At 39.6% G+C, this 23,345-nt stretch overlaps 1 protein-coding gene across 1 annotated transcript in view; it reads right to left on the reverse strand.

Moving 5' to 3' along the window:
* The window catches only part of LOC124185963 (dynein axonemal heavy chain 2), a 670,443-nt gene that overhangs the window by 593,780 nt on the left and 53,318 nt on the right, over positions 1-23,345 (reverse strand). The gene's annotated exons all lie outside the window — the stretch shown is intronic.

The raw sequence follows: 23,345 nt of genomic DNA on the forward strand, positions 1-23,345 counted from the left end.
TATGGTTTTCTGGGAGTAAGGATGGGAGCACTCGAACAGAGCCATATAACCAGGTATAATTTTGCACATGGTATAGACCCTTGAAATATATATTTTTAACAGTACAGCTGCAGTGGTATGGCTCCAAGGAGCCAGTCCACTCTGCCAGTTCACTCTGATCCTTCAGTTTGGAAAGACATACCTTCGATACTCTATTACGAATAAAAAGAACAATCTTCCTAAAATAAATCTTTGATTATTTGATTAAAATTAATCACACCAACATCCATAATCCCAACAATTCGCTATCAAATGGAATTACTCCGCCAATTTTCATGCTACAGAATCGAGATTGGCATTATTGAAAAGCTGTTATTTTTGAACAAAATTAGAAAAAAAAATTGTTACTTTAAAATTAATTAAGGAGGGAGATAATTTTTTTTTTAACAATTAATACAGCTGCTCTTTTAAACATAGAGAGCTAAAATTTGGGTACAGTATATACCAAGACTCTCACTAACGGCCATAAAATTTTCAAAGACATTACTCTTGAATGGACTGTTCATTTTTGCGGTTAATTTACGGACAAGATGTGTGGCCGTGTATGGCGACGGAGTGGGGGAAATCCATCTCCGCCTGGGAGACGCTCCTGAAAGTGGATTCGCGGGTTCAAATTCGACGAACTTGGAATATCTCTTGAAGAAATGAACGTATCGAGATGTTTTTTTTCTTGTAATCTGGGCTAACTTTTTCCGCTGATCGTGAATTTGCTATCAACATTTCAAAAAAATATTTTTTAAGCTCGAAATTTTATTAACTAATTTTGCTTTTTTCACTCATATTGAACCAATTTTCGGATTTAATGTGAAGAGCCTTTCATCGTTGTGAAGTTCCTCAATGACTTGACCGAATAAAATCGACTCAATGAAAAATATATTCTTTCCGGAGCACGAGTCATTACGTTTTGAGGAAAAATCAGAAAATAAGGGACAGAACATCTGGAATAAATACGAAACGTATTTAGGTTTCAACATAGCATATTTATTACAAAAAACGGTTATGAAAAATACCGAAGCAAAACATACGAACGTAGAAAGACCTTGAAATTGAGGCATACTTTTTTTTAACAAACGATTCTTAAAAATATGGATACATACTATACAAACGTACAAAATTTCATGTCATTTAATTTCTAAAGGGTAATTAAATCCAAATCAATTCTAAATCTTCTAATCGAGCACTCTTTACCGTTACTTGCAATTCGCTTTCGCTCCCGTCACATTCAATAACTGCACACTGTTCTGTAGTGACGGTGTCAGAGTCATTGTTGACATCATCAATGTCAAAGCTGTTTTCACCGATGTCGATGACGTCTACATCAATGTTTGTGCATGGCATCTCACCATGGCAGTTGAAGCACAAGCTCGAACAGCATAAGCCGTACCTTCTACATCCGCAAGTGGCTTTGCAACCAGTTGTACATCGATAAGTGATGATTTTTAGTAAATTGTCGGGAATCAAGGATTCACTGGTACGAACTGATACTAAACCACTTGCAGATGGTGCCCACCCCCACTCCTTTCCGTCTTTTGCATTTCCAAACTACACCTGAAGCTGATGGTAAACTCGAACCGAATGTCGTTCACCAGCAGCTTTAGTCGGTGGTAAACTTTCTAATGTTAAGGTTTTTCTTAAAGTGGACCGTTGAAAATGCAACAAAATGCAACTCTTCGGGGCTGGCGCTTTATCTTTTCGCAGCATACATTTTTGTAATTATTTCAGTGCCACTTCGTGCTATTTTTTCCGAGTCAGCTTCCTCATCATAAAAATTTTTGGCCAACGCCTGAAAACGACAAATTCTTGCAGGTTACACCCAATATTGCATGAGAAGGCAAAAAATTGTTACATTGTGATAGATATTTTGTCAAATATAAATTGCAATATTTGTCAGAAATTGATACAATGTAAAGAAATGAAAATATTATTCATAATTTCGTAATTTTTTTATGTGTACATTCCGATACATACAATTTTACAAATCCCAAGATTTTTTGAGTTGCATTGGCTTTATTAAATACTAGGGGCTCCGCCCCTGCACGCTTCGCGCGCCAACCCCGGGTCAACGCTTCGCGCCTCACATATTGTTTTATTTATATAATCATAATTTTTTTTTTTCAAATCGGGGCAAGCATGATGAATACAAAGGGTTGTGGAGATATCTACGAATCCGTAAGAATCACGTTTAACGGGTTTCCACCCCCCGTTGAAATCACGATCAACCGCTTTTCAACCCCTTATTGCCTAAATTTCTGAAAACGCAGAAAGTGCTTTTTAGGCATTTATGTTATAAACTGTTTGAATCAAAAATGTCTCATCTGTGTGCGGAGATATCGTCGAATCCGTAAAAATCACGTTTAACCACTTTTCACCCCCTTAGGGTTCGAATTTCTAAAAATCGCTTCTTAGTGGGTGCTTACGTTCCGAGGGGAATATGCATCCTGAATTTTCTATGTCAAGGGGCTTGGGCTGTGCGTTGATCGTTCCTTTATATATAGAAATTATTATTACAAATACAGTGGCGTGGATTTTTCTCGCTCCTCGGTCACTCGGAGAAAATGACCGAGAACTTACCGCGTGCACAATAATTTGGTGTCCACGATGTACCCTGTATCTAAAAACAATATCGCGAAGTTTTGTTGGGCGCCTGGCGTGATCAACACGCCTCGAAATCGTTAATGCCCTATTAGTCCAGTAGAATTAGGAAAAAGGGTGGTTGTGATTGGTGGGAAGCCAATTTTTTGTGGAATGGGTTCCTTTTACATATAGAAACATATTCTGAAGTTGCGCCATCTCAAGCTTTTCCGCACAATTATTTAGAGACGTTTATATATTCCAATTTCGGGATTTTCTCCTTTTTTAGACCATTTTTCCTCTATTACTCGTAAAGTATCGACCCTACGAGAAAAATGTATAGAAGCAAACTTGTTCAAAATCAAATTTTACACACAGATACGTTGTTTAAAAAAATAAAAAAAAATTTTTTCATCGCCAAATTAACGATTTTCGATGATTTCTTTATCGAAAAAAGTACTTTTTTCACACGTATTTTGCAAACAATTGAAATCGAACAATCTTTCTCTGGAGGGTCAGAAAGAGTACATCAAACCTTCATGAAAAAGCATGCGCAGCCCGATCGCTGTGCGCTCGATAGTTTTTTCCGAATATCATTGTTAATTAAGCCCGATTCGAGAGTTGCGTTATCGTAATTGTTAACGTGAGCCAAAATGAGGCCTTCTGAGTTGCTGCCGATTTTTTTACAGATACCTGGGACCTCCCCCTAACGTGTCCAACAAGTTTTACCATCCTATTGCAATTATTATGAACTAGGGAATTTTCCGAAAAATGACTCAAATTTGACCCTTAGCAACAAATGCTAATAAGTTCGTCAATTATTGTCGGAATCGAATTCGGGAAAGTGGAACAGTTAGAGCAAAAGAAGACGCAACTTTTGAAACAAGACTCATGGTAATCGGACAGTTTGTTTGTTAACTAGAACACTTCAAAGTCGAAGTGACTTTGTTAATTAACAAATTACGATTTCGACATTTTACGAACGCTATTGTCTTCTTTAATATCAGTACTTGATATGCCAAGCAATGTTTTTCAAGCTTCTAACTGATTTCATATCGAAAATCAAGTGAACAACTTAGCTTGTTGAGGCGAAAAGTGCGCGGCAGACCGTCGGGCGCCGTGGTGGGGGGAGAGACTCGCCGCAGCCGGCAGGCGCAAAAATCGAATTCACTGTTTCAATAACGTGCGCGCGTTTTTTTTTCGACAATATCTCGGGTTCTAATTGACGTATTTTGATGATTTTTTTTTTAAATCGATATGCCGAGTCGTGAGTAACACGAATATCGAATCACATTCAACAAATTCTTTTATTTAAACACTCAAAATCGGACGGAAGTATAAATCTCGATTTTTTTCGTTGCTAATCATTAGTTTATTCATGAAAATTTAGATTTCCATGCTGAGTATTCGTTCACTTTATTATTCATCATTATGATAAAATGAACAAAATACTCCCAAATTTAAAAAATTTAATAATATTATTGTTGAGTTTGTAATATGTTGCAAAAATCAGTATTATAATAAGTGAATTATTATTAATTAATCAAATACAATATTATTCATTATTTCGGCCGAAATAATTATTTATTATTATATATTATTGTTGAGTTTGTAATATGTTGCAAAAATCTGTATTATAATAAGTGAATTATTATTAATTAATCAAATACAATATTATTCATTATTTCGTAATAAACATAATAATGAATAATATTATGTTTGATTAATTAACAATAATTCACTTATTATAATACTGATTTTTGCAACATATTACAAACTCAACAATAATATATAATAATAAATAATTATTTCGGCCGAAATAATGAATAATATTGTATTTGATTAATTAATAATAATTCACTTATTATAATACTGATTTTTGCAACATATTACAAACTCAACAATAATATTATTAAATTTTTTAAATTTGGGAGTATTTTGTTCATTTTATCATAATGATGAATAATAAAGTGAACGAATACTCAGCATGGAAATCTAAATTTTCATGAATAAACTAATGATTAGCAACGAAAAAAATCGAGATTTATACTTCCGTCCGATTTTGAGTGTTTAAATAAAAGAATTTGTTGAATGTGATTCGATATTCGTGTTACTCACGACTCGGCATATCGATTTAAAAAAAAAATCATCAAAATACGTCAATTAGAACCCGAGATATTGTCGAAAAAAAAACGCGCGCACGTTATTGAAACAGTGAATTCGATTTTTGCGCCTGCCGGCTGCGGCGAGTCTCTCCCCCCACCACGGCGCCCGACGGTCTGCCGCGCACTTTTCGCCTCAACAAGCTAAGTTGTTCACTTGATTTTCGATATGAAATCAGTTAGAAGCTTGAAAAACATTGCTTGGCATATCAAGTACTGATATTAAAGAAGACAATAGCGTTCGTAAAATGTCGAAATCGTAATTTGTTAATTAACAAAGTCACTTCGACTTTGAAGTGTTCTAGTTAACAAACAAACTGTCCGATTACCATGAGTCTTGTTTCAAAAGTTGCGTCTTCTTTTGCTCTAACTGTTCCACTTTCCCGAATTCGATTCCGACAATAATTGACGAACTTATTAGCATTTGTTGCTAAGGGTCAAATTTGAGTCATTTTTCGGAAAATTCCCTAGTTCATAATAATTGCAATAGGATGGTAAAACTTGTTGGACACGTTAGGGGGAGGTCCCAGGTATCTGTAAAAAAATCGGCAGCAACTCAGAAGGCCTCATTTTGGCTCACGTTAACAATTACGATAACGCAACTCTCGAATCGGGCTTAATTAACAATGATATTCGGAAAAAACTATCGAGCGCACAGCGATCGGGCTGCGCATGCTTTTTCATGAAGGTTTGATGTACTCTTTCTGACCCTCCAGAGAAAGATTGTTCGATTTCAATTGTTTGCAAAATACGTGTGAAAAAAGTACTTTTTTCGATAAAGAAATCATCGAAAATCGTTAATTTGGCGATGAAAAAATTTTTTTTTATTTTTTTAAACAACGTATCTGTGTGTAAAATTTGATTTTGAACAAGTTTGCTTCTATACATTTTTCTCGTAGGGTCGATACTTTACGAGTAATAGAGGAAAAATGGTCTAAAAAAGGAGAAAATCCCGAAATTGGAATATATAAACGTCTCTAAATAATTGTGCGGAAAAGCTTGAGATGGCGCAACTTCAGAATATGTTTCTATATGTAAAAGGAACCCATTCCACAAAAAATTGGCTTCCCACCAATTACAACCACGATCTGCCACTTTTTGACCTAATTCTACTGGACTATATACCTCGGGAATATGCTCGGTAGCTTAGTACCGCGGAGAGGGGAGGGGTAATTTTTGGAGAGAAAGAGAGAGAGACACTCGAAAACCACACGCTACTTAACGAAAGAACTAAAATAGAATCTGAAATTTCACAATAGCGGTGATACAAAAACAAAAAAAAAAAAAATAATCTAAAAGTCGTTCGTCGCGATTCTAAAAATAAACAGAAGATTACACGTAACTTACGCTATTCCTAACTCTACTGAGCTCGCGGCTCCCTAACTAAAATCCATCTCGACAATCACAAAATCTCCCTACGCTATTCTCAATTTGCGAATTCCCCATTTTCCCTCAATAGCGATAATTGCTCGAAACCGAAACTGAAACTACTTTTTCGACGGTGCGCCGTCGGGCTACCGAACAGACGGCGTCGTCAATTTCACCCAAGATCTCACCCGACTCGAAGCTTCGACGCTACCGCGAACTGCCTTAAATCTAAACGTGACAAATGAACTTAATCGAAAGCTTATTTCCTATTTATTTCAACTAAACAAATCCTTATACGCCACTATACTTCACATGCAACCAAGACTCAATATTCGAACTTCTCGTCTCAACCGCTGCTCAACGCAACGGCAATTTCGACTATACATCACCTCAACTCGACTCAACACTATCTCAAATAAACGGCAACTTGACTAAGCGCAAGCGCCACTAAATGCAACCTCAACTATTCGCTATCGTAACGCATCCGAAATCAAACCTTCTCAAAATTTTCGAAAACGTTATTCGCTAATCCGAGCACTCCAATTCGGCACTTCCCGACCTACTCGAGAGGTGACACTGAAAAACCCGATAATGCGGCTCGACCCGGTACAGCGAAATTCTGCTGTACTTAATTTCAAAAACGAGAGAGACTTAACTGAAACCCGTGACTCTACTCAACTTTCCCAAGAACTCAAAAGTTACTCTACTCTAACACGCGTACTCAGGCTACGGTCATCAAGCAAAAGAATCAGCAAAAGAATTTCGAGTACCTTTCTACAACGCAAATCCGAAACGGCTATCCGTTACTCGGCAAGCCTATTCGTAATTATGCTCAATATTCAAGCGCGGGTATAGAAGCAGCGCTTACCCTCTACATCCTTTCAACGCTAAATCGCAATTTCGTTCTACACGTAGCCCCATGACGCCTTTGTGGTGAGCGTGATGCTCCCTCGTCGCTAGTCGGTCCGTCGCAAGTTCGCTGGTCAATTGTTGGCGGGGTGAAGGGGGAGAGACTGGAACGCGCCGGCCGCCAGCGGGATTCGCGTCCACCTTGGATTCCCGCGATGCGGGGATCTGCCTTGGCTTCCCCTCCGCAGCCTCGACATTCTTCGCAATTGTCGCTGGTCCGCCATTCCGCAATTTCCTTGAATTCGGTGTCGACTTCTTGCCTGATGCCGTTGTAGCTCGAAAAATAAAAAAAAAACAAATACCGGAAATATCTTACGCTATTCGCTAAGGTGTCCCCTCTCGTAGTTTCGGATGTGTGACTCTAGCCCTCGCGCTCTTTTGCAAAGACTTCGCGACTCAATTTCGGAAATTCCTCAATTTTGGTTCCGCCCAGGGTTCAAGGAGCCCCTTGTAACGGGTATCAAAAATGTCACGTTACAATACTTACCAAAATTATTTTTATCACATTAAAAATTTTAAACACAACGCAATTTGGCAAATTTCACCACTAACTGACTACACGATGTGAGCAGCGTTGCTTCTCTGATGAGACTGACGAAACGAGCCTCTCGTCAGACCCCAAATGTAGCTGAACCCTCGAGCAGCTGCTCTAGCCTGCTACCTGCATGAATGAGAAATCGGCACCGTCTACGAAAGAAACTACACCGGAGACACTTCAGGTTTAAAAAACCCTTCTTCCAACCGTACGTCGCGTCGTATAGAAATCACTAAATTGATATCAAGTACAACTAAGAGTACAGAAAACATTTTGAAATCGAAAACTTGTTTGAATATTTCCTTTCACGTTTGTATTTTTTATTTCGGTATTTTTTATAACTGTTTGTCGTAATAAATATGCTTTCTTTGAAAGTAAATACGTTTCGTATTTATTCCAGATGTTCGGTCTCTTATTTTCCGATTTTTCCTTAGAATGTAAAAACCCTTGCTTCGGAAACCATATATCTTTTATTGAGTCGACTTTTCGGTGAAGTCATTGAGACTAAATCAGAACATTGATTTAATATGAGTAAGAAAATAAAAATTAATAATCAAATTTCGAGCTTAAAAAATATTTTTATTGAGATGTTGATAGCAAGTTCACGATCAGGGGAAAAACTTAGCCGAGATTGAAAAAAAAACATCTCGATACGTTCATGGCTTCAAGATATATTCCAAGTTCGTGGAATTCGAACCCGCGAATCTACTTTCAGGAGCGTCTCCCAGGCGGAGATGGATTTCCCCCGCTCCGTCGCCATACACGGCCACACATCTTGTCCGTAAATTGACTGCAAAAATGGACAGTCCATTCATGATTAATATATATACTGTACCCAAATTTTAGCTCTCTATGTTTAAAAGAGCAGCTGCAATAATTGTTGAGCAAAAAAAAATTATCTCGTCCCCTAATTAACTTTGAATAAATTTTTTGTTTCTAAATCCGTGTAAAAATAACAGCTTTCCAATAACGCTAATCCCAATTCTGTTACATGAAAATTGGCGGAGTAATTCCGCCGCATAATGATGTTCACTAATCCATCTCTTCCTTTGCCCCGCACAGGTCTACGCAGACCTCTGGGAACATAGTCTAATGGGTATGGCGGAAACTGGCAGTAAAAAATAAATTAAAAAAAAAAAAAAACTCCATTTGTTTGCGAGTAAAAAACGTACCCCTTTTTAGAGTCATTTTACACCCACTTAATTGTAAAAATCATTTTGCCTCATAGTGTACACGATAGTGGGACTCTTTTGGATTAATATTTTTCCAGTTTTGTTGCTCTTTGATAATATTATTATTATTTGATATTAATATTAAAGTCGGTTTTTTTAATAACAAATAGCTTTTCTCAAAAAGCATTAATCCAATCGAGCTCTGGTTTTGCAAACTTTTTTGGTATACTAAGAGACATATATTACGAGACTTTCAAAGATGTACATGCATTATAGGATGAATTATTCGTTATTATAGAAATGGCCGTTTAGCAGGTTTTTATTACTTTGCATGATGAAAAAATTAATCAATCTCAATTTGTAACTGGCCAAATTCTTCTTTTTTCCAATACTTACAAATTCTTATAAACCTTTCTTCTCTCCGATCAATAGTTTCCTCGCTATTGCTCAAAAACATCGTTTCACCAACTTTAAACGCTCCGCATTTTTTTTTTTTTTTTGCCAAGAAAATCGTGCCGACTGAGAGGACATTTTCCCTCACCCCCGCCAATTTGCTTCATTATTTTGTATATGATTTGACAACCTAAAAAAAGCACCCACCATTTTTTCATACTTTTCGTTCCAACCATTCTTTTTTAAAAAATGTTACAAACCCTTCTATAGTCCTAAAAAACGCAATTTTTTATTTTTTTACAAAAATTCACATAATTTCTGGGTCCCAAAACAAACTTTTTGAGCCATAGTTCAGAGTTGAGAATTGACGTCTTGTATTTCTTGAATATTTTTTTGAAGAAATAATGTTTCTTATTTTGTATGTATACAAATTGCAAATTTGCTTCATTACTTTTCATATAATTCTACAAACTAAAAAAAGCACTCACCATTTTTCTCAGATTTTTCGTCCCAACCATTCTTTTTTAAAAAGTGTTACAAATATAACATATGTTTTGTATGCGTACAAAATAAGAAAAATTATTCTTCTGTTACGTCCAGCATACCACTTCTTTCTATTTTTCCTACTCGCTAACTTTCCCACCGTTCTTATATGAATCTCATGGTCTCTGTCCTGTCCTCTTATCTCTTCCTAGTGTCACGCTATTCACTATCGCGCTTACTCAACTGATTCCATTCCCTTCCTTCAGCATCTACACACCTTTTCTGAATCCCATACGTTTCAAGTCTCTAGCGACACTCCTATTCCAACTCTCAACAACTTCACATCTAGACTTCTTATACATCTTTCGCACAGTACAATTCATTCCTACAAGTATTTCAACTTCTACGTAATAAACATATAATCGATTTATCAAACATACCCAAGGTTATTCAACCCTCATCCTGATTTCCGGTTAACCGGGAACGTAAAAGCGAAGCCAACCTGCTTACTCCTACCGCTCAGGAGTAAACTCTACTCACGGACGTGAAATTGGGGGCAGGGGTGGTCTTCGCTTTCCGGAAATTCAGTGATACAATTTTACGTGTGTGCCACGCATGAAGTGACATCTGATAGACCAGTTCCGAAGTGTACAAGCTCAGTGATGTTGATACAAAAGTAATACCACTGTGTAATAGTGTTGAAGACACTCTGAAAGTCATATTCTACGTTTAACGCAATCATCGATCTCTGATTCACACGAACGTTACAAACAAATCCGTATCTCCAAATCGATATTGCTGCAAAACTATTTCCTGCTGTTACTACGAGGACATCTTTATTCTTCACGACTTCTAGCACAACACAACGCACACCGACATCATCACCGCCTACAGACACGAAATCGCTATACCAACATCCTCACGGAAGAATGCAACATTTTCGTCCGTTCCTTCTCTTCATCTTCATTTTGTAAGTCGACAAATCCTAGATTAAAATTTACAACATGGCTACCGAAAGCACTTTTCCGCACCTGCCTCTTGAAGATGCATTGGCTCTGATTCCCACGTTCAATGACACTAATATGCTCGTATCCGAATTCATAACTAAAGTAGAATGCGCACAACAAGCTGTTTTAGCCAGAGAACTAAATCTGTTCTCCACACTCATTCGCACGAAAATCGAAGGCGACGCGAGTGAATATGTTGAGTGAGACATGGATTCTCCTCGAGATCTGCTAGACTGCCTAAGAGAGGCCTACGCATCTGAACAACACCTCCCAGATATCCAGCTAGACCTTGCACAATCGGCACAGAGGCAAGACGATAGTGTCCTGGATTATGGTGCTAGAATAAAACATCTGTTAAGACAAGCGTGCTAATCAATAGATGCCTCAGAATCTATCAGTGATGCTCAAGTGCTAAAGAAATATATCAAAGAAACCGCAAGACTAAGATGTATGAAAGGTTTACTAGGCGAATTAGACATAAAAGTGGCTCATGAAAATCCACAAACCCTACAAATAGCTATCCACACAGCCCACAAAATTGAAGAACTATTATCGGATAGACTTAAACTAACCTCGTACCGTGATACTGACTACGAAACACAAAACCATATAAAATGTACTATATGTAAATTAATCAATCATATCGATAAATATTGTCCTGAACGACCTTCCGTATTAGTAGTGTGTAGATACTGCAAGAAGGCAGGTCATAGTATAGAAGAATGCAGAACGAGGCTGCGGAACAACACAACTTGCACGCAGTGTGGTCGCAAAGGCCACTCAAACGATAAGTGCCGCTCAAATCGGTCCCAATATCCCAAGAATCCGAATATCCATCAAGATTCGAGAGTTGTTCAAAATAACACGAATCGTCAACAACAGAACAATCCCAACACCCAATATCGAGCAAGAGACCCGACAAATCAACCTTTAGACCAGACGCGAAATGAGAGTCAACCCTCACAACGGTGTAACACACCAAATCCTTCACAATCGAATTTGAGGGTTAATTATGTAACACAAAATTACTTGAACGTTAATCGCGATGCAGGCGTCCACCCGGAAGTTTCATTCGAAGCAGAGCAACAGCGCGAACTGATAGAATCAGGACCTCCACAGATTCGAATACAATGCCCGCAGTCTTTGAATGGGTACGTGACACTAATAATAGATACTGACACTAATATTAGGTTGTTGAAAATCGATAGAATCGACCCAAGAGTCCACATCACAAAGGCTAACGTTAGGCAGATTTAAGGGATAACGGAAGAATCCATCGGAACAATGGGAAGTCTTTACGTCGAGTTGGCTAATACATGCCACGAATTGCATCTTGTTGATAACTCCTTCCCTATGATCGAAGATGGTATACTGAGTTCAGACTTTCTACGTTCAGAAAAGGCGACTATCTGTTTAAAAAACAACTACCTTATCTCTCGCGAAACCGGCGTTATTCCCTTCAACAGGCATAGAACCAACACAAAACCACCACCGCGTATCCTCACAACATCTGTCACACAAACACGGAAGGTTCGAATAACCACCGGTGAAGTCACGCGACAACCCAGCACATTTATAGTTGACACCAGTGCTGATCTAAACATAATTGAACTCGGAGCGATACATCCGCATGTTCCGTGTAAATTACTCGAAGGTCAGATCCACGTTACCAGTGCTATACACGAGCCAATAAAAGTATTAGGAATAACTAACATTCGAATCGGTGACAACCTTCATATATTCCATATAGTCGACGATCTGTTCCCGATACAAGAAGACGGAATCTTAGGATCGATGTTTTTACGGAACGAAAATGCAACGATACCTTTCGATACAGAAAAAATAATACCGAACAATACCAGCAAACCATTCAAACTCCTAGACGAAGAATAAATATTTATACCAACACGAATGGCTCAGGTGATTGCACTGAAAATTTCAATTCCCTTAGTAAAAACGGAATTCATAGAACAGTTGGAAGAACATTCGTACGTCACAAAACATAAAAAAGGAAAAGCGAATTCCAACGCAAAAGCGCTTTCCAGAAATCCACCTGTCAACTCTTTCCGAATTCTATCTATCACCTCAAAACGGCCACGACCCGATACAGAATGCCCATCTACTCACTCGTACAAGCGCGCCAAAGTAGCTCACCAACACCCAACACGTGCTCGCGAACCGGATACGCTATCTTCATCTACCGGCGCTCACAAGCGAATGAAACATGTGGACCAGCACCCAATACGAGCGCATGGATCTGCACACGAATCCACCAGCCCTTCCCCGCGCAGACGAACCAAAGCATTACAAGACACCTCGACTTCTGCTGTTACCTATGACTCAAGTGCCGGTATGACTAACAATAGCAGCGCAACGAAGCCACCGATCGTATGCGATGAAACGATCAAGCAAACTACGGAAGGAGTTCAACCGCTTACCTCATCTAAACCAAACCAAAACTCCAATAAACCATAGAGTCGTAGTGTTAAAATACGTGAAAAACAGTTCGACACACCGGATCAGCCGATACCCGTAGCCACTACCACCAAAGGACGAAATTACGCCCCTCGATTAACGGAATTTGTAACAGACCTTAACCACCTACCATTAACGCATAGTAAATTTATTCAAGAAATACACTCCAACCTCCTCGATAGACAAGATAACCCAGCCCACTGCATCTCGGCAGACTGCAAGACGTCACGAGGAGTCACGGGACAACTAATCAATAAGATAATAATCACCCGAGATCAACTACAACAGCTGGACCCTGAAGTAACGAACGTATTGACACTGCCACATGGTAACCGCCTCATTTACAATCTAGTAACCAAAAAGTACCACTATTAAAAACCAACTGAAGAAATACTGTTCAACGCCCTAGTGAACCTAAAAAATTGCTTAGAACCAGACAAAGCGAAAACACTCTCGATTCCAAGACTAGGCTGCGGCTTAGATAAGTTGGACTAGAACCTTGCTAATCGGACGATTTATTACATATTTAAAGACTCCGATATAACGATCACCATTTGTAATTATCATAACCCGACTCATGACTCGACATCTTCTGAACCTGAAACAGAAGCATCAATACCCAGAATCCCTGCTCCCCCCCTAACTGGTCGGCCGCAGCGTCGAACCGGCACCAGTTCAGCTCCAAGACATGCTCCGGTTTCTGCTTCCTCGCACTACCCAACTGATATCTCGGAGAGTGACTCCGTGACACATGATCCGGAGTCAGCTGTTGAAGACACGGATAACGATGCCGCCATTGTAGTGAAATCACGCCAATCAGACCCGGGCAGATTTGAGGACATTCTCTATACGCTAAACAAAACTGAAATAGTCCATCTCAAAAAACCGAAAACCGCACATACATAGTAAAATCCCACACTTACCTCTTTAATAGCAAACTCAGTAGAATATGTATATTATTACAGGGCCAGTGCAGAAATGACCGACCACGATGAAATACCGTACACAATACAACAACTTGACGTTAATCCCGGCATCCACTTTGAACGAATAAACAATCTACGGACATTCAACGAAGAATGGACGCTAATCAACTATGTGGATCTTGGTAACATGTTATCCCAGTTATTAAAAATTACAGACTATTTGAACAAAATACGCGAAAAATGTACTACCTTAGCAAGTAAATGCGATACGAGTGACCTTATAGAATTATTAGCCAACAGAATAAGTACAATCAAAGAATACCAGAATCAAATAAAATCATCAATTGGTCATCGCACAGTTAACGAAGCGCATTTGGAGCTGTTTAAGTTAGCAACGGGCCGCGATAAAAGAGGAGCCTTCAACTTTGTGGGAAGACTCTTCAAATCACTTTTTGGAACACTAGTTGTAGAAGATGGTGAATACTTGAACCAACAGATAGATAATCTATATAACGATACAAATCATCCAGCAATCCCGCTAAACAAACAAACAAATATAGTGCAATCGACACTGGGCGCATATCGTAACGAACTAGATAACGTTGCATCCCACAACGAATCACAATACCGCATGTTAGCAACCCTAAACAACCAAGTGACCATCTCGGGAAGATTCATGTCCACAAGCAAGACTGCAATCTCACTTATTAGACACCTCATTGACCTAGACAGATACATGAATAATTACGAACTTGATTTTGACAACCTAATAGACGCGATCCTCTTTGCACAACAAGGAATAACACATCCAAAAATTTTATCTCCAGAACAAATGATTTCGAGCATCCAACACATTCAATTGCTGAAACCTCTTCTAGAATTTCCAGTTCCCATAGACGCCGCATACGCTGAAGAGCTAGTCCGAATATCGAAAGTAGAAATCGCACATTTTAAGATGCGATTAATTTACGTCATTTCAATACCCATATTAAATAGAGATACTTTCAACCTATACCATTTGCTACCCATACCAGATAGACATTCCTACGACACGATTTCCAACAAGTTCGCATACATTCAACCCAGTGCTGAATATATAGCAAATAACATCAAATAGAGCGTCATACTACCAGCTATCCGAACCGAAAATCAACAAATGTATCCTAACGCAAAACAGATACATTTGCAGGCAAAGTCAACCACTATTCCACAGCGAAATCTACAATCTTTGCAAAGTCGACTTGTTTCTCCACTCCTCAAAATCAGTAACACAAAATTGCAACGTTAGACTAACATCTTTCGAAGGCACATATTGGACGGAACTTTCCGTCTCCAACGCTTGGATATTTTCCTCAGCAAAAACCAGAAACCGTACACATTTTATGTCCCAACGACCACACCCCGCAAATCGCCATTTCAGGAGCCGGAATATTACGACTGAATAACAAGTGCACCGGTTACACGAGTGAAGTGACACTCTCCACAACTAGGTATTTGACCTCATCTGAAACCCACTCATACATCCCGAACTTCACCCTCGATCTGGACCGGATATATAAAAACCATGATTTCAATGAAACCACAAATTTATCCTTAATTGCAATTCCTGCACTTCCCAAAACCTCGCACATGAATGTACTGTAACGTGGCATTTTTGATGCCCGTTACAAGGGGCTCCTTGAACCCTGGGCGGAACCAAAAATTTAGGAATTTCCGAAATTGAGTCGCGAAGTTTTTGGAAAAGAGCGCCAGGACTAGAGTCACGCATCCGAAACTACGAGAGGGGACACTTTAGCGACCAGCGTAAGATATTTCAGTTTTTTTTGTTTTTTTATTTTTCGAGCTATAACGGCATCAGGCAAGAAGTCGACACCGAATTCGAGGAAAGTGCTAAGTGGCGGACTAGCGACAATTGCGAAGGAAGGATGTCGAGGCTGCGGAGGGGGAGCCGACGCAGATCCCCGCATCGCGGGAATCCAAGGTGGACGCGATTCCCGCTGGCGGCCGGCGCGCCGCAGCCTCTTCCACTTCACCCGGCCAACAATTGACCAGCGAACTTGCGACGGACCGACTAGCGACGAGGGAGCACCACGCTCACCGCCAAGACGTCATGGAGCTGCGCGGAGAACGAGATTGCGAGCTAGCTTTAAGTTCTGCGCAGCGATGCTATCGAAGGTGCGCGTTGAGTTGCGCGATCGACGAAATCGATGACGGATCGATTATTGCGTATTCTTGGGGGTATGACGTCACGTGTGGGATGGCGTATCGAGATCCGTGTTGCGGCAGGTGGTAGGTTTTTGAAACCACTCTAGTTTTGGCGGTCGTGATTAGTAGTCACGTTTTGGGGGAGTTCGCGAAGCAATGGAGTCGCCCAAAAATCGCGAGGGGAATGGAAAGGGGGTTGCAAGGATGTAGAAGGTAAGCGCTGCTTCTATCCCCGCGATTGAATTTCGAGCCTAATTGCGAAAAGGCTTGCCGAGTAACGGATAGCCGTTTTGGATTTGCGTTGTGGAGAAGTACTCGAAATTCTTTTGCCGATTCTTTTGCTCGAGGACCGTAGCCTGAGTACGCGGGTTAGAGTAAAGTAAATTTTGAGTTTCTGAAAAAGTTGAGTAGAGTCACGGGTTTTAGTTGAATCTTTCTCGTTAGGGAAACCAAGTATAGCCGAATTTCGCCGTACCGGGTCGAGCCGCGTTATCGTTTTTTTTTTGTGTCACCTCTCGAGTAGGTCGGGAAGTACCAAATTGGAGTGCTCGGATTAGCGGGTAACGTTTTGGGGGATTTTGAAAAGAATTAAGTTCGGATGCGTCGCGATTGCGTATAGTTTAGGTTACGTTAGTTGCGCTTGCACTGAGTTTCGTACCCGTTAGTTAAGATAATGTAGATTGAGTTGCGTTACTTTGAGCTTGTGTTTAGTTGAAGTTAAATGTAGTGGTGTTTGCGCTTAGTTAAGTTTACGTTTAGTTAAGATAGTGTTTAGTCGAGGTTAGGTGATGTATAGTCGAAATTGCCGTTGCGTTGAGCAGCAGTTGAGACGAGAAGTTTGAGCATTGCATTTTAGTTGCGTTTGAAATATAGTAGCGTTTACGGATTCGTTTAGATTTAGGACAGCTCGCGGTAGCGTCGAAGTTCCGAGTCGGGTGAGATTTCGAGTGAGATTGAGGACGCCGTCTGTTCGGTAGCCCGACGGCGCACCGTCGAATAATTAGTTTTAGTTTCGTTTCGAGCAATAATCACCATGGAGAACAAATGGCGAATTTGCCAATTAAGAATTGCGTATGAGGATTTTGCGATCGTCGAGTGACGTTTTAGTTAGGGAGCCGCGAGCTCATTCGAGTAAGAAATAGAGTAGGTTACGTGTAATTCTATGTTTAGTTTTAGACTCGCGATGAGCGATTTTTGAATTATATTTTTTTTTGTTTTGTATCACCGCTATTGTGAAATATAAGATTTTATTTTACTTTTGTTAAATAGCGTGTGTATTTCGAGTGTCTCTCTCTCTCTCCAAAAATTACCCCTCCCCTCTCCGCGGTACTGAGCTATCGAGCATATGCCCGAGGAATAGCGTATTAATGATTTCGAGGCGTGTTAATCACGCCAGGCGCCCAACAAAAACTTTGCGATATTGTTTTAGATCTAGGGTACATCGTGGACGCCAAATTATTGTGCACGCGGTACGTTCTCGGTCATTTTCTCCGAGTGACCGAGGAGCGGGAAAAATTCACGTCACAGTACATGCCTTGGCCAATACCGGACTATCGCTGCATGATATCGTCAAACAAGCTACTGGTATCAGCACACACCACCGCACACAGCGCTATATGTTCCACATCAAGGACGGTCTTACTCACAGCGGTGCAGGATTACTATCTCTCGCAACCCTATACTTGTTCTACCGTCACTTATGCCTCGACAAAATCATTACTCTGTGTACACACTGTAAAGTTAAGAAAACGAACCAGACATTAAGAGCCAGACAAACAGGGTATGACAATCCAATCGAGCCAAACATCATCCACCCACCTACTTCTTCTGTCCTACCCATTCCCAACGAGGTGAAAACCCGTGGTGCGGTTCCTTACACATCACCTCCACTTCCTTTAAATCCACCAGTAACTAAATCCTTACGAAAAACTTATTACAAATAGGCAACTACATACCATATTGCTACAAAGGTCTGCTGTTGCGCTACCAAACAGACATAAATGAAATAAAAATATGCTTCTGTACAATACCGCATCAAAATAACCGTAATTACGGTCTTATACCGTTAGTTTAGCCTAAAATATACCTACACTCGTAACCGATGTCATTGTACGAATAGGTCAAACTCCGTAAATCAAAAAAAAAAAAAAAAATAGTGATACTCACGATTAATCTTAACTATACTAACCCGCTTCCATGCGCATTAACCCTAGGCGCGTAGCTTTAAACAACATTCTGTAACCATATTGTTATAACTATATGCCTTACGCTCATATGCAATCCAGAATCTGAACCATACTATCCCAAACATAAACTTACTATTACAAACACTTATCATGAAATATCCATCTGATGTTGCTAAACGTATCAATTAATATTCAAAGTACATTCATAATGTGACTATACTTGTAAACACACACCAATTATCATTTTCATGTATACCGACAACATATTATATTCAGATTATAAATACCATACACTACCTATAATGAGTGAAATTGTAAAACTAAATGTAGCACATACTTTAAAATAATGTTTCACTACTGTTTACGACATTTCCATCTTCTTACTTTTCATATTCGGGACCATATCTACCGCTATGCTCTCTCTGACGGGGGGGGGGGGGGGGGGGGTGTTACGTCCAACATACCACTTCTTTCTATTTTTCCTACTCGCTAACTTTCGCACCGTTCTTATATGAATCTCATGGTCTCTGTCCTGTCCTCTTATCTCTACCTAGTGTCACGCTATTCACTATCGCGCTTACTCAACTATTTCCATTCCCTTCCTTCAGCATCTACACACCTTTTCTGGATCCCGTACGTTTCAAATCTCTACCGGCACTCCTATTCTAACTCTCGACAACTTCACATCTAGACTTCTTATACGTCTTTCGCAAAGCACAGTTTATTCCTACAAGTATTTCAACTTCTACGCAATGAACATATAATCGATTTATCAAACATACCCAAGGTCATTCAATCCTCATCCTGATTTCTGGTTGACCGAGAACGTAAAAGCGAAGTCAACCTATTCACTCCTACTGCTCAGGAGTGAACTCTACTCACGGACGTAACACCTCTAAAAAAATATTAAAAAGATACAAGAAATCAATTGTCCACTCTGAACTAGGGCTCAAAATGTTTGTTTTGGGACCTAGAAATTATGCTAATTTTTCTAAAAAAATAAAAAATGGCTTTTTTTTAGGACCATAAAAGAGTTTGTAACATTTTTTGAAAAAGAATGATTTGGACGAAAAATCTGAAAAGAATAGTGAGTGCTTTTTTATGTTGTAGAAACATATAAAAAATAATGAAGCAAATTGGCCGGGGTCAGGGACAACGTCCTCTCAGTAGGCATGGAATACCTCATATGGATTTTCAAACGCAAACGAAATTCTCCGTGAATTAGTAAGTATATCTCAATCAAGTCGGGTTACGACATGGATGATTTATTTCTCTTTATTGTTTAGTATCTACATCTACTGTGTAACCCCTTACTTTTCAGGACAGCACATGTACACGTTTACGCAATTTTTATTATCGACGATGAGTGACCGGAAAAAAAAACTCAGTGACGCCGAATACAAAAGACGTGTCAAGCAAAAATTAGAAAAAGAAGATGAAGTGATCAAGAAAACCCGAAAATTGGACACGTTTTTTTCTACACCTGAAAAAAGTGCAAATGATTCGGATATTCAAACTGTCCATCCTTCAACAATCAACGCCTGTGCATCTTCTTCTTCCGATGGAGGTAATGGTAATGTGACAGAATTGATGGAATTTTCTTTTATTCCGATACAGCAGCAACAAAAAATGATTGTGAGTTGAGATTCAGCCGATGGAATAATAAATGATTTCACCAGAGACGAAATAGCGGCGAACGGCGTAAAACAAAATTGAGATACAGATTTTTCGTCCAGCAAGCGCGTATACGGTGACCAGACACGTTATTTATCACGATCTTTGTTCGAACAGTGTCTTGTTAATGGAGAGAAAAGTCTCCGTAATTGGCTTATCTGTTCAGAGAGCACCGGTAAAGTCTACTGTGGACCATGCCTTGCCTTCGACGGTGGGACACATTTTGGCAGCAAAGAAGGCTTTAGCGATCGGAAAAATACCTCTATACGGGTAGGCGATCACGAAAACTCATCGACGCATAAACTGTCTTTATTGAATATAAAAAAAAGGGGGACTTTTCGCGGCCGCGTTGACCTAAAGCTAACGCAACAGCTCGATGCAACAATTGTATATGGAGGAATATATTAAAACGAGTTGTGGCAACGATAAAGGCTCTTGTCTCGCGTGGTCTACCGTTCAGACGACATAATGAAAAGTTCGGTTCACCACACAACGGGAATTACTTAATGTCCTTAGAACTCATCGCAAAGTTCGATCCATTTTTAGCAGATCATATTTCGCGGTACGGTAACTTAGGCAGTGGTCACACAAGCTGTTTCTCTTCTTCGATTTGCGAAGAATTTATAGGGCTCATGGCAGAAAAAGTTATGAATACGATTTTAACGGAGATAAAATTGGCAAAATACTTCTCTATTATTGTAGATTCTACCTGATATCTCTCATATTAATGTGCTAACTTCTGTCGTCCGATATGCACAGGCCAACGGTACACCCATTGAGCGGTTCTTCAAATTTATTCCGAACGCAGGCCATAAAGCTCTGTACATGACAAAAGCCATTACTGCTACGTTGGACGAATTTGCAATCGATATTGATAACTGCCGAGGCCAGTCTTACGACAATGCCGCCAATATGTCGGGTGCTTATAACGGATTACAAGCACAAATAAAAAAACTTTCACCTCGCGCGGACTATATTCCCTGTGCAGCTCACTCTCTCAATTTGATTGGAGAGTCTGCGGCAGAAGATTCCGAAGAGACTTGTTGGTTTTTCGCACTTTTGCAAAAGATCTACGATTTATTTACCGTATTAACGCAACGCTGAGAAACTCTTCAGCAGCAGCGAACCTCGATGCAATAGTCAGAAGTGGAATCCGTAACAAATGTTACGCTGAAAAGACTATCAACAACTCAATGGTCTGCTCGGACCAATGCGTGCAAAAGTTTATACGATTCCTGGGATAACATTGTGGGAGTACCGGACTGCATCGAAGACGATAAAGATCAGAAACCGAGCGTCAGATGCGAAGCCAAAGGTATTCGATTGAAGTTAGAGCGTTTAGAAACTGCTTTCACGGTTTGTTTTTGGGGTTTCTCGCTCGGCAGATCCAATCTCACCAATATGTCGAGACGATCTGAGAGTCGTGACAATCACAGTCATTACCGATGAGCTTCTTTGTGAGCTCCGAAAGCGACGTGAAGCATATGTGCGATATCACCATAAGTTTTCTTTTCTCACCGACTTAGCAGCGATTAGCTCGGTAGAAATAGAGGAAAAAGCAGAGAGCTTGCGGAAGGTCTACGCTTCAGATCTCGTGGAAAGTTTTTTCGATGAATGGCTTTCATTTTTTCGTGCACACTGTTTGTCAAGTGGAGAAAATTGGAATACGGCTTTAAAGTTGTTGAAATGGATTCGGGATAGTGATATGCAAAGTGTGTATCGTAATATCGATATTGCTCTTCGCGTGTGTGTTTGTACGCCTGATACAAACTGTTCTGGGGAGCGGAGCTTTTCTCGGTTGCGCCGAGTGAAGAATTATCTACGATCAAAAATGAAGGACGATAGGCTCAACGCTCTGACTATACTCGGCATTGAGTCAGATTGGCTATCGTCCTTGAGATATGACGATTTGATTGATAGTTTTGCAACTCAAAAATCAAGGCGCGCAATACTATAAACTGTGAGCTATAATAATTGATAACTCTACGAACTACGAAGTAGCTGATGCAATGACGAAAATATGACAGGTAACAACCCAATAGTCATTCAATCATTACTAGTCACGATTTAATTTTTAATACTTAAATAACGGGATTCCAATATTATTTTCATCATCATAATAGTTTCCTGTCCGAGTACGTTAACGTGACATTAAAATAAAACAAAAAAAGTTCTTTGTATAATATCGCACAATATGTACCAGAATAAAGTTATTTTTATATCCCGAGACATGAATGGTTTCAATATAAAATAAAAAAAATAGGCACACCGTACACAAAAAGAGCGAAAATCTGCCTGAAGCCTAGGGCGGCAAGATTATGAATGCGCCCCTATGTACATTAGTGGGTAACTTGGCTTCTGTAGAGTATAATGTTAGAAGACGTCAATCTTACACGTGTAACAAATATCCTCGTGGTTTTGCTTTGTTTGTGGCGAGTTTGACGTAACAAAATACTGAAGGCCTTCATCAGCCAAATTAAAATCGATCTGCGAAGATTGCTTCGATAATAAAATAACCAATTGAGATGCAAACTGGGTACCGCAGACCGCATGTGGTCGGTGCCATATGATGTTGATCCGATGGGAAAAAATCAAAAAACCGGACAACTTGCAATTTATCAAACCGATGATATGATCTGCACCTACAAATCAAGAAAACTGCTATTTTTGTTTGACGGACATCACATGTTTTATCACGACTACTGAAGCTAATATCAAGCACGCCAACGTTAATTCAGTTGTGAAACCAGAAAAAATAGTAGTGGTAGATGATACTCTCACTTCCGAACAAAGGGATACGGAAGAGAAAGAAATGCAAGTCGACGAGGTCTTTCAAGAAGATAGTTCCGAGGATATAAAATATTTACAAGATGGTAAAAAAAAAGGTCTTGAAACCTTCAGTCAAAAAGAACTGAATGATCTCATACTAGATTTAGGATTACCTGAAGACGGAGCTAAACATCCAGCGACAGTATTGTAAAAGAAAAGTTTGTTGGCTGAAGGAACATCAGCTTCGTATTATCGTGAGAGGGAAAAGGAGATTCGGCAATTTTTTGCAAACGATGAAGAGAATTCATTCGTATACAGTTCGGATGTAGAAGGCTTGGTGGGTGCATTTAAACTGAATACATAGAAAGACGATGAGTGGAGACTTGTCATTGATTCGTCAAATAGAAGTCTCAAAGCTGTTCTACATCATAACGGAAACACATATGCACCTAGTTCAATAGCGCATTCGGC

This window comes from Neodiprion fabricii, chromosome 7 (genome assembly GCF_021155785.1).
Source record: "Neodiprion fabricii isolate iyNeoFabr1 chromosome 7, iyNeoFabr1.1, whole genome shotgun sequence".
NCBI lineage: Eukaryota > Metazoa > Arthropoda > Insecta > Hymenoptera > Diprionidae > Neodiprion > Neodiprion fabricii.